The 16,506-nt window shown below is 33.1% G+C and overlaps 1 pseudogene; it reads left to right on the top strand.

Annotated features, from left to right (window-relative positions):
• Positions 1-14,175: 14,175 nt before the first annotated feature.
• LOC118893182 lies at positions 14,176-14,870 on the top strand (annotated as a pseudogene).
• The last annotated feature ends 1,636 nt before the right edge of the window (positions 14,871-16,506 follow it).

Genomic DNA, 16,506 nt, shown 5'->3' with positions numbered 1-16,506 from the left:
TATAATTGACATGCAACATTATATTATATAACATGTTAGTTTCAGGTATACAACGTAATGATTCAATTTCATGAGATTTTTTTTTTTTTTTTTTTTTTTATTTATGACTGTGTTGGGTCTTCGTTTCTGTGCGAGGGCTTTCTCTAGTTGCGGCAAGTGGGGGCCACGCTTCATCGCGGTGCGCGGGCCTCTCACTATCGCGGCCTCTCTTGTTGCGGACAGAGCACAGGCTCCAGACGCGCAGGCTCAGCAATTGTGGCTCACGGACCTAGTCGCTCCGTGGCATGTGGGATCTTCCCAGACCAGGGCTCGAACCCGTGTCCCCTGCATTGGCAGGCAGATTCTCAACCACTGCGCCACCAGGGAAGCCCTCATGAGATATTTTTGATGTCTGTCATAGTATAACTTGGAAGGACCTCTTCTATGCATTAGCATAATTGTATATATTAGAATTTTCTATTTAGGACAAAACATTATCATCTAAAGGAAGAAAAAATTAAGGTGAATTTTTAATAATATTTACTATAAATTTCTTTTCCACAATATGGAAAACTTATGCATTATTTGAATTCCATTTCATAAAATGCTCTGTAAAATAATTGGCCTACATCATTTAATTATCATTGTGTAAAAAGAAATCCCGTGTCCTGTAGCTTAAAATCAACTACTATTTATTATAAGTTGAATTTCCCATGGCTCGCATGGCTTGGCTAATCTAGTTTGGGCCCAGTTTATGTTGAGTTTGCTCAGGTATCAGTGGTTGGCTGGATCTGAAATTTGGTCAGGGCTCTATTCTCAGCTGGGCTTTCCTGGGACATCTCAGCTGATACTTCTCTGCTTTAGTTGTCATTCATCCCCTTTTAAGGACCATCAGACTTATCACGTTGACATCAGAAGCTCAAGAGCTAGTGAGTCTCATCTTGCAAATGCTTTTCAAGACACTGCTGATATCAGGTCATATTGACCTAAGCAAGTCACAAACTAAGCCCAGGCACAGAGAATTAAACTTACCCACAGTGGGAAAGCATTGAGAACTTACACAGAAAAATGCACAGATAGAAGTGGTGAGGAAATTGGGCCGTTAATGAAATCTAAGCACAGTCTGTAAACAGTGTCAAATTAGTCTTACAAGTTCTTTTTGTCCTTTCTCATCTCCATCTGCTTTTGATTTTCAATCTCATATGTATACTTTTTCTTTCTATACATATTACCAAAAATATATTTAATTATTCAAGTATAAATGATTCACAAAAATTCACATTATATTTCCCACAGAATTAATTCCATTTTAATAGTTAAAAGTGTTTATATAAATGTATGAAAGTGAATGTTCAGAAATCAGTTAATGGGTTATGAAGGGTTTGGGAATTACTATAGCCTTATTAGCCATTCTTGATTCCCCTTTGTTGTAAACAAATTATTATTTGTAAACAGCCATGAATAATATCTTGAAGTCAAGTTTTTTTGGTCCTATTTATTAAGCAAATAATGATGAAAATAATAGACATCATTTTAATTGTTATAACTGTTTTTGTAACAGTGACAAAATGTATACAAAACATAAATATTTTGGTACTATATACCTTTTAATAATTTATAAGTCAAAGGAAACATATTAGTTAAAAAAAGTTAATCTAGAAATTTATCTATGTGGCACAACAAATTCAATCATAAACAAATCTCTAAGACTGCCCATCTTTGATATAATATACTGCATATCAAGTGACTAAAAATTTGAATAATTATTACTCTCTAATTAGCATAATATTATTAATATATCTAGATGTCAGATTTACAGGGTTGAATAATGTATTTTTCCATTTTCAGTGGATTATATGTCATTTTTATAAAGTTTTTTTCCCAACAAAAACAAAATATGATAGATTTATGCTACTTCATACTATTTACTAGATGTCTCTGAGGCATAGTTTAAAGATGCACTGTGTGCAATAGATGTATAAATGATTTGTTTACATTACTCTATATAAATTATGTGTTTGCTTAATGTCTTGGAAATGATTTGATGTATTATAGTTGCTGATCCTGTTCTCATTGGAGTAGTACAATAAACAAGATCTGTGTCTAATTTGGTCTTCTTTTAGCTTATCTGAACCAAATAAAGGTGTTTTTATCTCCATTATATTTTATATTAATGACACTTATCAATTTCATATTAATGTATCACATTTATGTTTCCATTTCCCCTTATTAAATATTATTTCAAAAATTATGAAATATTTCAAACAAGAAAAAGTAGAGCATAATATAAAATATATCTATGCATACTCTACCAAAACGTAATATAAGTTAATAGCATTTTGCCACATTTGCATCTGACATATTATTTGAAAAATATAAAGCATTAGAAATGATATGATGCTTTCTTTGACCTCTCAATCATCCTTCATTGAGGCAATATCCTGATCTCAATGCTTGTACCATGGATTAATATTATATCTTTACTACATATTAATATAATTATGTACAATATATAATATTTTGCTGCTTTAATATACAAGTATAAAATCATCTATACATGTAATTTTTGTAACTTATTGGTTTCACTCATAATTTTGTGTTCCAGGTTAACCTATATTTATAAATTTTTTAAAAGTTCATTTTATGAATAACCCATTTATTTCTTTTCCCAGTTCACATGAGCCATAATATTTTTTACAGGACATATCTAGAATGAATTTGTTGAGTCTTATGACTTGAGATTATTCATATTTAACAGCTGTACTAGCTACCAATCACTGCGTTAAACATTTCTCCAAAACATGGCTACTTAAAGGAATAAACATTTATTTTTTTTCACAGTTTCTGTGGGTGAGGAATCCAGGCATGCCTCAGCTGCCTTAGATATCTCACAAAGCCATAGTCCTCTCAAGGTACAACTGAGGGTGGATTTGCTTTCACACGCACCCATGTAGTTGTTGGCAGGATCCAATACATCACATGTTGAACTAAAAGCCCAGATTCCTCACTGGCTATTGATGGAAATCCAGCCTCAATCCTCTCCACAGATCATTTCACAATAAGTCAGCTGACTTCATCAAACAGAGCAAGGGAGAGATCCTAACCTCTGTAATCTAATCTCAGAAGTGACATCCTGTCAACTTTTGCCACAGTCCACATGTTAGAAGCAAGCGACTAAGTCAACACATACTCAGGTAAAAGAGATTACACAACGGAAAGAATACCAAGGGTTGAGCTCATTGGTAACTATTTCAGAAGCTACTTACCGCATGGGCTATTAGCAAAGTACTTTCAAAGTGATTGATCCAAATTTTTTTAAATTATATTATTATTATTTAAATTATATGCTGAGATATAATCAGCATATAACATTCTGTAAGTTTAGGTGTGCAACATGTTGATTTGATACATTTATATATTTCAATTACCAACACAACATAAGCTAACACTTCTTTCATGACACATAATTATCATTTATTTTTTGCAGTGGGAATGATTAAGGTCTAGTCTCTCAAATTTGAAGATTATAATACAGTATTCTCAACTGTAATCACTATGCTCTGCATTAGATATCTGGAACTTATTTATATATTAATTACAAGTTCGTACCCTTATACATTTTTCCAACTCCCAGCTCCTGGTAACCACCATTCTATTCTCTGTTTTTATAGGTTCAGCTTTTTTAGATTCCACTTAAAAATGACATCATACAGTATTTGTCTTCCTCTGTCTGACTTATCTTATTTAATGCCCTCAATGTCTATCCATGCTGTAGCAAATGGCACTATTTCCCTCTTTCTCATGTCTCTCTCTCTCTCTCCCCTCCCACCCTCCCTCCCTCTCTCTCTCTCTATAGATAGATAGATAGATAGATCGTATCTTCATTATCCATTCATCCATTGACGGACACTTAGGATGCTTCCATACCTCGATTATTGTGAAAAATACTGCAGTGAACATGGGAGTGTAGATATCTCTTATAGATCCTGATTTTATTCCATCAGATATAGAACCAGAAGTGGGATTGCTGGATCCTATAGTAGTTCTATTTTTCATTTTTTTGAGTAACTTTTCACACTTTTTTATAATGGCGGAACCAATTTATATTCCCACCAACGGTGCACAAGCATTCCGTTTTCTCCACATCCTTGCCAACATTTCTTATTTATTCTTTCTTTGATGATAACCATTCTAACAGGTGTGAATGATATCTCATTGTAGTTTTAATTTGAATTTCCCTGATAATTAGTAATATTAAGCATCTTTTCCTGTACCTGTTGATCATTTGGATGTTTTCTTTGGAAAAATGTCTATTCAATTCCTCTGTCCATTTTTTAATCAGATTTTTTTTCTTTTTTCTTGCTATTTAGTTGTATGAGTTCTATTTTTTGTATCAATTCCTTATCCAATAAATAGTTTGCAAATATTTTCTCCCATTCTATTGGTGGCCTTTTCATTTTGATGTGCAGAGGCTTTGTCTTTTGCTGTGCAGAGGCTTTTTAAGTTTGATATAGTCTCTCTTATTTACTTTTGCTTCTGTTGTTTGTGCTTTTGGTGTTATATTCAAAAAAATTATTGCCCAGATCAAAGTCAAGGAGCTTCTTCTCTATGTTTTTTTAGGAGTATAGTACCAGGTCTGTCTTATGTTTAACTCTCTCATCCATGTTGAGTTAATTTTTGTGAGTGGTGTAAGATAGGGGTCAAATGTTATTATTATTATTATTATTTGCATCTGATTATCCAGGCTTCATCACATGATTTGTTAAAGAATCTGTCTTTTACCCATTGAGTGTTCTTGGCTCTCATCAAACATTAGTTGATTATATATGCAGCAGTTTATTTCTGGACTCTAAATTTTGTTCCACTGATTTGTATTATTGCTATTATGTCAATACCATACTATTTTGATTACTATAGCTTTACAATATGGTTTGAAACCAGGATGTGTTATGTCTCCTGTTTTGTTCTTTTTTCTAATGATTGCTTTGTCTATTCAGGGTCTTTTGTAGTTCTATACATATTTTAGAATTTATTTCGATTTCCATGAAGAATTCCTTTGGAATTTTGAAAGGGATTGCATTGAATCTATAGGTGACCTTTATTAGCATGGATATTTTAACAATACTAATTCTGGTCCACAGAGATATCTTTCCATTTGTTTCAATCTACTTCAGTTTCTTTCATCAGAATCTTGTAGTTTTCATTGTACAGATCTTTCACATCCTTGGATAAATTTATCTCTAAGTATTTTATTGTTTTTGATGCTATCATGAATGGATAGTTTTCTTCATTTCTTTTTCAGATGTTTTGTTGTTATTGTGTAGAAATGCAACTGTATATTGACTTTTTTCCCTGCATCTTTACTGAATTCATTGATTAGTTTCAACATTTTTTGGTTCAGTTTTTAGAACTTCCTATATGTAAGATCTTTTTTTTTTTTATTTCTGAGATATACAATTTAAAGTAATAACTAGAATTATGACATAATATTATACCAGAACATATAAGATTTTTAGAAATTTCATGTAATGTCTGAAACATTTATGTTAACATATTTCCATACAAATAACCCAATGAAAGTTTAGTATTAGTTGTTTTGTTTGTTTGTTTGTTTTATACTGCAGGTTCTTATTAGTCATCAATTTTATACACATCAATGTATACATGTCAATCCCAATCGCCCAATTCAGCACACCACCATCCCCACCCCACCGCAGTTTTCCCCCCTTGGTGTCCATATGTCTGTTCTCTACATCTGTGTCTCAACTTTTGCCCTGCAAACCGGCTCATCTGTACCATTTTTCTAGGTTCTACATACATGCGTTAATATACGTATTTGTTTTTCTCTTTCTGACTTACTTCACTCTGTATGACAGTCTCTAGACCCATCCACGTCTCAGCAAATGACTCAATTTCGTTCCTTTTTATGGCTGAGTAATATTCCATTGTATATATGTACCACATCTTCTTTAACCATTTATCTGTCGATGGGCATTTAGGTTGTTTCCATGACCTGGCTATTGTAAATAGTGCTGCAATGAACATTGGGGTGAATGTGTCTTTTTGAATTATGGTTTTCTCTGGGTATACGCCCAGTAGTGGGATTGCTGGATCATATGGTAAATCTATTTTTAGTTTTTTAAGGAACCTCCATACTGTTCTCCATAGTGGCTGTATCAATTTACATTCCCACCAAGAGTGCAAGAGGGTTCCCTTCTCTCCACACCCTCTCCAGCATTTGTTGTTTGTAGATTTTCTGATGATGCCCATTCTAACTGGTGTGAGGTGATACCTCATTGTAGTTTTGATTTGCATTTCTCTAATAATTAGTGATGTTGAGCATCTTTTCATGTGCTTCTTGGCCATCTAATGTCTTCTTTGGAGAAATGTCTATTTAGGTCTTCTGCCCATTTTTGGATTGGGTGGTTTGTTTCTTTAATATTGAGCTGAATGAGCTGTCTATATATTTTGGAGATTGATCCTTTGTCCGTTAATTCATTTACGAATATTTTCTCCCATTCTGAGGGTTGTCTTTTCGTCTTGTTTATGGTTTCCTTTGCTGTGCAAAAGCTTTGAAGTTTCATTAGGTCCCATTTGTTTATTTTTGCTTTTATTTCCATTACTCTAGGAGGTGGATCAAAAATTTGCTGTGATTGATGTCAAAGAGCATTCTTCCTATGTTTTCCTCTAAGAGTTTTGTAGTGTCCGGTCTTACATTTAGATCTCAAATCCATTCTGAGTTTTGGCTTTTGAGCTTTGGCTCATTTTGAGTTTTGAGCTTTGGCTATTCGGGGTCTTTTGTGTCTCCATACAAACTTTAAGATGATTTGTTCTAGTTCCATAAAAAATGCCATTGGTAATTTGATAGGGATTGCATTGAATCTGTAGATTGCTTTGGGTAGTATAGTCATTTTCACAATGTTGATTCTTCCAATCCAAGAACATGGTATATCTCTCCATCTGTTGGTATCATCTTTAATTTCTTTCATCAGTGTCTTATAGTTTCCTGCATACAGGTCTTTTGTCTCCCTAGGTAGGTTTATTCCTAGGTATTTTATTCTTTTTGTTGCAGTGGTAAATGGGAGTGTTTCCTTAATATCTCTTTCAGGTTTTTCATCATTAGCATATAGGAATGCAAGAGATTTCTGTGCATTAATTTTGTATCCTGCAACTTTACCAAATTCATTGATTAGCTCTAGTAGTTTTCTGGTGACATTTTTAGGATTCTCTATGTATAGTATCATGTCATCTGCAAACAGTGACAGTTTTACTTCTTCTTTTCCAATTTGTATTCCTTTTATTTCTTTTTCTTCTCTGATTGCCGTGGCTAGGACTTCCAAAACTATGTTGAATAATAGTGGTGAGAGTAGACATCCTTGTCTCGTTCCTGATCTTAGAGGAAATGCTACCAGTTTTTCACCATTGAAAATGATGTTTGCTGTGGGTTTGTCATATATGGCCTTTATTATGTTGAGGTAAGTTCCCTCTATGCCCACTTTCTGGAGAGTTTTTATCATAAATGGGTGTTGAATTTTGTCAAAAGCTCTTTCTGCATCTATTGATTTGATCATATGGTTTTTATTCTTCAATTTGTTAGTATGGTGTATCACATTGATTGATTTGCATATATTGAAGAATCCTTGCATCCCTGGGATAAATCCCACTTGATCGTGGTGTATGATCCTTTTAATGTGTTGTTGGATTCTGTTTGCCAGTATTTTGTTGAGGATTTTTGCATCTATATTCATCAGTGATATTGGTCTGTAATTTTCTTTTTTTGTAGTGTCTTTGTCTGGTTTTGGTATCAGGGTGATGGTGGCCTCATAGAATGAGTTTGGGAGTGTTCCTTCCTCTGCAATTTTTTGGAAGAGTTTGAGAAGGATGGGTGTTAGCTCTTCTTCTCTAAATGTTTGATAGAATTCACCTGTGAAGCCATCTGGTCCTGGACTTTTGTTTGTTGGAAGCTTTTTAATCACAGTTTCAATTTCATTACTTGTGATTGGTCTGTTCATACTTTCTGTTTCTTCCTGGTTCAGTCTTGGAAGGTTATACCTTTCTAAGAATTTGTCCATTTCTTCCAGGTTGTCCATTTTATTGGCATAGAGTTGCTTGTAGTAGTCTCTTCGGATGTTTTGTATTTCTGCGGTGTCTGTTGTAACTTCTCCTTTTTCATTTGTAATTTTATTGATTTGAGTCCTCTCCCTCTTTTTCTTGATGAGTCTGGCTAATCACTTACCAATTTTGTTTATCTTCTCAAAGAACCAGCTTTTAGTTTTATTGATCTTTGCTATTATTTTCTTTGTTTCTATTTCATTTATTTCTGCTCTGATCGTTATGATTTCTTTCCTTCTACTAACTTTGGGTTTTGTTTGTTCTTCTTTCTCTAGTTCCTTTAGGTGTAAGGTTAGATCATTTACTTGAGATTTTTCTTGTTTCTATAAGATCTTATCATCAGTGAATAACAACAATTTTACTCCTTCTTTCTTCAGTTTGGATACCTTTTATTTCTTTTCCTTGCCTAATTGCTCTAGTTAGGACTTCCATTACTATGAATGAGTGGTGAGACTAGACACCCTTGTCTTCTTCCTGATCTTAGAGGAAAAGCTTTCAGTCTTTCATTGTAGGATATGATGACAGTTGTGGGTTTGTTGCATATGGCCTTTATTATGTTGAAGTTTGTTCCTTATATACCAAATTTGTTGAGGATTTTTATCATGAGAAAATGTTCTATTGTGTCAAATGCCTTTTCTGCATCTATTGAGAAGATCATATGATTGTTTTCTTTCATTCTGTTAATACAGTATGTTACATTTATTGCTTTGTGTATATTGAACCAACTTTTCATCCCAGGAACAAATCTCACTTGGTCATGGTATATGATCCTTTTAATGTACTGATGAATTAGGTTTACTAATATTTTGTTGAGAATTTTTGCATCTATATTCATCAGGGATATGATAGGCTATGAAACAAATCTTATCAAATGCAGGAAAATTGAAATAATACCAAGTATCAGTTCCAGCCACAATAGTAAGAAACTAAAAATCAGCAAGAGGAAAGCTTGAAAATTTTAAATCATGTTTAAACTAAACAACATACTCCTGATAAACATATGGGTCAAAGAAGAAATCTTAAAAGAAATAAAAAATACCTCAAAACAAGTGAAAATGGAAATACAGCATACCCAAACCTATGGGATGCTGCAAAAGCAGTTCTGAGAGGGAAGTTTGTAGTGATAAATCCATTTATTAAGAAATTAGAAAAGTGTCAAATAAACAACATAACTTTATACCTCCTCAAGGAACTAGAAAAAGAAGAACAAACTAAGCCCAAAGGTGGGTAAAAGAAGGAAATAACAAAGATCAGAGCAGAAGTACGTGAAATTGGGACCAAAAAAAAATCACTGAAACTAAGAGCTGGTTTCTTGTAAAGATAAAACTGGCAAAACTTTAAGTAGAATAACTAAGAAAAAAAAAAGAAAACTGTAGTAAATAAAATGAGAAATGAAAGAGAAAACATTACAACTGATAGTACAGAAATACATAGGATCGTAAGCGACTACTGTGAACAATTCTACACCAAAAAAATTTGGAAAAGTTAGAAGGAATAGATGAATTTTTAGAAATATACAATCACCCAAGACTGAATCAGGAAGAGACAGAAAATCTGAACAGACCAATAGCAAATAAGGAGATTGAATCACTAATCAAAAACTTCCCAACACAGAAGAGCCCAGGATCAAACATTTAAAGAAGAATTAATGCCAGTCCGTCTCAAGCTGTTCCAAAAAATTAACAAGGAGGAAATACATTCAAACACATTTTATGAGGCCAGCATTATCTCAACATCAAAGCCAGATAAGGACACTACTGGAAAAGAAAACTGTAGACCAATATATGTGATTGCTCCATATTTTAACCTCATTAATACCATATTAAAAAATCACCTTTCTTCCATTTCTTGTCAACTCAGCATAGATAGATTTATAATTTTTAATGAATTATTAAGTATATAAATGTTTATTTTACATACGTTGATTATCAGTGTAATTTATTATTTTATATATTTATTTACGTTTTTCAATCCCTTTTTCTGTGGCTTGTCAGTTTTACTTTTTAGAACTTGGTATATTTGTATTTTTTATCTGCTCAGTTTTTCTGTATTATCTGAATACTAATGATGTTTTTTGTTTTTTTTTTAAACTTTTATCAAGATTTAATTGATAGCTAAAGAAATGCGCCTATTTAATGTGTACAATTTAATGAGTTTGCACGTTTGCAAACACCCATGATGCCATACCACAATCAAGTTAATAAACATACTCATCACCTCCAAAAGTTTTCTTGTGTCCTTTTTTTTCTTTTTCTGTTTAGTAGGAATGCTTAACATAAGGTCTGCCCTCTTAACTACTGAAGTACACAATGCTATATTGTTAACTAGAGACATTATGTTATACAGCAAACACATAGAATTTATTCATCTACCATAACTGAAACTATATATCCATTGAATAACAACTCCTCATTTCCCTTACCACCCAAACCCTTGTTACCACTACTGTATTTTATCCTTTTATGAGTTTGACTAGCAAGTGGAATCATGCAGTACTTGTCCTTCTATGATAATATCTCATTGTGGTTTTGATTTGAATTTCCTTGATGATTAGTGATGTTGAACATCTTTTTATATTTTCATATACCTGTTGCCCATTTGCATGTCTCTGGAGAAATGTCTCTTCCAAAGTCCTTTGCTCAATTGTTTGTTATGTTATAGTAAAGTTAATTAAGCTTGAAATAAAAATGCAGATTTACTAGGCTATGTTAAAACATTTCTTAGGTTCAAATTTAAAATTTACTGTCTAAACTAATACATTTGTTGGATTAAAATGCATATCGTTTCCTGATTGATGTCTTTAAGACTAAACATATTTTGTTTGGTGAATGTACTAAATAATAAAATCAATTTTCTCAGTGAATGTCTGAAAAAAACATACAAAGCTAAGAATTAATATTTAAGTAAAGCATTCATCTACCACCCCCCACAGTTAGTTATTTATAGAGCAAAAGCTGTTTAATCTTCAATTTGCAAATAAGATATTCATTTTAAAAAGAATGCATATCCCTTTTAAGTAAATTGCTCTTTAAAAAAAAAAATCATCTAGGCTCACTCTAACATGGTGCAATTAACACTTCCTGTCCTGAATCTCAATCACTTGCTAACACTATTTGCAATCTCTGGATCAGTACTTCCTGAGCCAGTTGTTTTGCCTCTGTGTACATGCTCACAGTGTAATACCATTAATAACATTCTGATCACTTTCACTTCTTTCCATCTCAAACATGCTGGAATTCATAGTATGAACATATTCTATGCTATTTTACATGGGAATCAGAGAGTAAAATACATCCATCCAAGAAATCAGTAGAAATCTTCTATAATTGTAACTGTCACACTTTAAAGCTGCACAAATTTATTTCAGGATGGAAAAACACTAAGTACACTTTGTATGACAAATATCAGGAATTTTGAAGAGGAGAAGGCATTAAATATTATAGGCATTTCAACAAATAAAATTTATTTGATTATTCTCTTTAAAAAAGCCAACAATTTATAAAGGATAACTGAAAACTTTATTGTAAAATATTTCATTTACTTTTAAAATTGTGAATATTTCATATATCAAATGTTAAACATAAAACTTAAATATTTTTTCTTTTAAAATATTCGTAGAAATAATATCTGCTCTTAGTATATCTATCAGTATAGTTCCTAATCCCAAATTCAGTTAAGTATACCACCATAAGGAATCTACCTATGTGTCTATCCATGTGTATCTATCCTTAATCTATATATCTGTATGATTTAGACATTTTGAAGTGATACAATTATTAAATATCAATATTCAAATAAAAGCAATTTTCTAATGCGAATGTGTTTTTTCCTTAAAAAACTAAAAATAGACCTACCATATGACCCAGCAATCCCACTACTGGGCGTACACCCTGAGAAAACCATAATTCAAAAAGAGTCATATACCACAATGTTCATTGCAGCTCTATTTACAATAGCCAGGACATAGAAGCAACCTAAGTGTCGATCGACAAATGAATGGATAAAGAAGATGTGGCACATATATACAATGGAATATTCCTCAGCCATAAAAAGAAACGAAATTGAATTATTTGTAGTGAGGTGGATGGACCTAGAGTCTGTCGTACAGAGTGAAGTAAGTCAGAAAGAGAAAGACAAATACCGTATGCTAACATATATATGAAATCTAAAAAAAAATAAAAAGGTTCTGAAGAACCTACGGACAGGACAGGAATAAAGACGCATATGTAGAGAATGGACTTGAGGACATGGGGAGTTGGAAGGGTAAGCTGGGATGAAGTGAGAGAGTGGCATGGACATATATACACTACCAAATGTAAAATAGGTAGCTCGTGGGAAGCATCCACATAGCACAGGGAGATCAGCTCGGTGCTTTGTGACCACCTTAAGGGGTGGGATAGGGAGGGTGGGAGGGAGATGCAAGAGAGAGGGGATATGGGGATATATGTATACCTATAGCTGATTCACTTTGTTATACAGCAGAAACTAACACACCATTGTAAAGCAATTATACTCCAATAAAGATGTTAAAAAAATAATAAATAAATAAATAAATAAATAAATAAATAAATAAATAATATGGGTTAAAGAAAAAGATTAAAAAATGTGTTCTATCGTTTCAGACTGAACAATAACTATTCTTGCCATGCCCATTCTTTTTAATATAATAATAATAAATAGTGTAAAGCATAAAGATACCTATTAGGCATCACATGCTTATATTGTGTATGAACTATTTCCAAAAAGCCTTTAAGAATGTTCATGTTGTTAAAATTATCCTCATTTTGTAGATGAAATAACATTTGGTGATATCATGTATGCCTTGGTCCTATTTCAATTTATTATAAACTAGATCAGGACTGATTTGGACCGTAACAAATAGTGATTGTTTCGGACAGTAATAAATAGTGATTGAGATATTATCAATATCTCTGTATCAATGATCCTATAGAATACAGTATACCTAGAGTATTACAGACAGATAAGATTACTTAATTGTATCCATTTATTTTAAATTTTTATTTGAATGGTTTTTCTGTATTAGAGGAAATTGAACAATAAAAAATGCATCCTTGTCATTAATCTATAATTTGCAAGAAGGGTTTGGACACTTCATAAGTACAGTGCCATTCAAAGAGAATTATATTTGAGAAATTAAATTCAAAGTTTAACAAAGATTGGTATCTGCCACCATTACAGGGTTAAATATTTTTTCTTTGCAAAAAAAGAACTCCTTGGAATCCTTCACTCGATTTAAATTATTTAATCAAATAAGACAATGTACAGTGTTAGTCAAATGGGAAAATTCTAGGAAGATTTTCCCAGTGAGGATGTACCCATGGTCATATTGATAGAGTTAATGAGATTTGGATACTTGGGTATAAAAACCTCTTATTAAGGGGGAAAAATGTGTTACACCTCTGAAGGATTTTGGTATACATTTGACAAAACCAGTGGCTGTAATAGATAAAAAGCCTAATTCTCCATTTTATATTATTGTTTATTCTGAGTAGTTTGTAGTTTGTAAAATATGAGCACATGCCTATGTGCATGCATGCGCACATGTGCATGCACGTGCGCTCGCACCACACACACACACACACACACACACCTACCCAGGGAACACTTTCATATTTAGAGTGATATTACTGAGATCCAATTTGTAATAACAAGCATTATGTAACTCACGTAGAAAATTAAGTAAATTACTCAAGGTCGTAGATATCTAGGTTTAGAACCTAGGTTTCTTTTCTTTGTTTACATACTATTTGTTGTTTGTGTTAGATAAATGCTGTTTACTTGGAGTTCACATTTTCGTTTAGATATTTTTCTCCTTTTTGGATATTAAAATATTCACTACATTCAAATATATAAAATTAATATAACAATGAAAATATAACCTGACAAATAAATATTTGTCTGTTTTTAATGTATGATACCAGTGCCTGCCTATGACTGAAAAGATGAAATAATGTAACATATAGCCACAGATATGAAAGGTAATAAAATCATGTAAAATAATATGATGTGCAACTTTGGACAAATGCATTTTAAAAACTAAGCAAATGGAGCCCTCAGTCAGACGGGTGCAGAGACGCTTCTGGAAGTAGCATCACCATGGCTGCCCAAGTAGAACCCCAAGTTCAGTTCAAACTTGTATTGGTTGGTGATGGTGGTACTGGTAAAACTACATTTGTGAAACGTCATCTGACTGGTGAATTTTAGAAGTATGTGGCTACCTTGGGTGTTGAGGTCCATCCCCTGTGTTCCATACCAACAGATGACCTATTAAGTTCAATGTATGGGATACGGCTGGTCAGGGGAAATTTGGTGGATTGAGAGATGGCTATTATATCCAAGCTCAGTGTGCCATTATAGTGTTTGATGTAACATTGAGAGTTACTTACAAGAACGTGCCTAACTGGCATAGAGACCTGGCATAGAGATCACATCCCCATCGTGTTGTGTGGCAACAAAGTGGATATTAAGGACACAAAGGTTAAGGCAAAGTCAATTGTCTTCCACCAAAAGAAGAATCTTCAGTACTGTGACATTTCTGCCAAAAGTAACTATAACTTTGAAAAGCTTCCTCTGGCTTGCTAGAAAACTGATTGGAGACCCTAACTTGGAGTTTGTCGCCATGCCTGCTTTTGCCCCGCCAGAGGTGGTCATGGACCCAGCGTTGGCAGCACAGTACAAGCACGATCTAGAGGTTGCTCAGACAACTGCCCTCCCGGATGAGGATGATGACCTGTGAGAAAGTGAAGCTGGAGCCCAGCGTCAGAGTCTAGTTTTATAGGCAACTGTCCTGTGATGTCAGTGGTACAGCGTGTTTGCCTCTTTATTATATAGCTAAGCAGAACATGTGCTTAATCTTTGGGATGCTGAAGGAGATGAATGGGCTTCGGAGTGAATGTGGCAATTAAAAAAAAAATCTTCATTTTTTTGGACCTGCATATTTAGGTATTTTGGAACACAGTTATTTCCTCCTTGAGTTTCAAATATAAGACTGCTACAGTCACATCACAATATACAGTGGTGGAATCTTGTTTGTTACTGTCATTCCCATTTCTTTCCATTTAGAATCAGAATAAAGTTGTATTTCAAATATCTAAAAAAAAAAAACTAAGCAAATGGATGTTTTTATAGTGAAGCATAAATTAACAAAATTGACAAGGAACAGTTTCTATTTTATTTAAAATGTTCCATAACATAGAAAATATAAAAAATCTTATCCAATCATCTTACCAGATTACCATAACAGCACAAAGAACATTACAGATAAATTTTATTTTGAAGAAATGACAAAATATAAATAAAATACTAGAAAATCAAGCCATTCAGTAGTACTTAAATCAAAATGAATCAGGACAAACAGGGTTTATTCCACGAAAGTAGGGTAATCTATCATTAGAAAAATCTATCAGCATTATTTATTATTTTTTCTGTGTCTTAGAGAAATTTTGACTTGTTCAATAAAAACTTGGAGAGTTATAAAAGTAAGTGAGATATAATCCCAGTTTAGGTTAAAAGTGAAAGATCTAAATATGCATTGATATAGAAAAAATTAACTAGGTTTTATTTATAAAAGATTAAAGCATTTGGAAATGTAAGTGAAAATCAGAAGTATCAATGTAAACTCAGGACCAAAAAGAAGAAAATGTTACATGTGTTGTCAAAATGTGAAGGATGGAAGTTTTATATCTGGCCTCTCAAACTATTTTCTATGAGTTCCCAGATTTTTTAAAATTTAAATATGATCTCACAGATTTTTATCTCCAACATTATTTCTAAATTAAAAAAAAATTACAAACTATTTCAGAGCAGCTGCTTCCATGCTATTGCAAGAACTTTCCTTCTGCGATAACATATTTCCATTAACCATTTTTATTACTACATCATTAATAATGAGGGGAGAGTTATGAGTGTAAGTTAAAAAATGGCTGTGTGGATTCATGTCTGATTTACTGAAGGGAGAGAGCCAAAATAGTGGCTAATTGTAACCCTCAACAAAAAGTAGTAAGCTTGGTTATTTCGTAGGCAAGAGTCCCTTCATCTCTATTTTTGGAAACTTGAAACTGGGTCTCTGCCCTGAGTTTACTCTGGAGAGCTATAATCCCACCACTAAAGAGTCCTAGGCTCAAGGTAGGTTTTACTTGCCACTATGCTTAGAGCGTCACTTCCCTCTGCATTGATTCTGTGCCTCCCACAAGCCAAAGTTTCATCCCTATTATTTTTGTGCAATTTTAATATCCCCCAAGGCAACTTCCAGAAAACCTGTGCTGTTTGCCTGATCTGCCCCAGTAATTTACCAAGATGCCAATTACTGTTTTTGTTAGTACTCTGTTTACGTAGCTTCGTATGTTTTAGCCAGTGCCATTTTCTCCATAAGCCCTGTTTGTGGTGATTTTACAG

Source organism: Balaenoptera musculus, chromosome 3 (genome assembly GCF_009873245.2).
Source record: "Balaenoptera musculus isolate JJ_BM4_2016_0621 chromosome 3, mBalMus1.pri.v3, whole genome shotgun sequence".
NCBI classification, from domain to species: domain Eukaryota; kingdom Metazoa; phylum Chordata; class Mammalia; order Artiodactyla; family Balaenopteridae; genus Balaenoptera; species Balaenoptera musculus.
The sequence above is the reverse complement of the archived record's forward strand: the minus strand, read 5'-3'. Positions and strand labels throughout refer to the sequence as shown.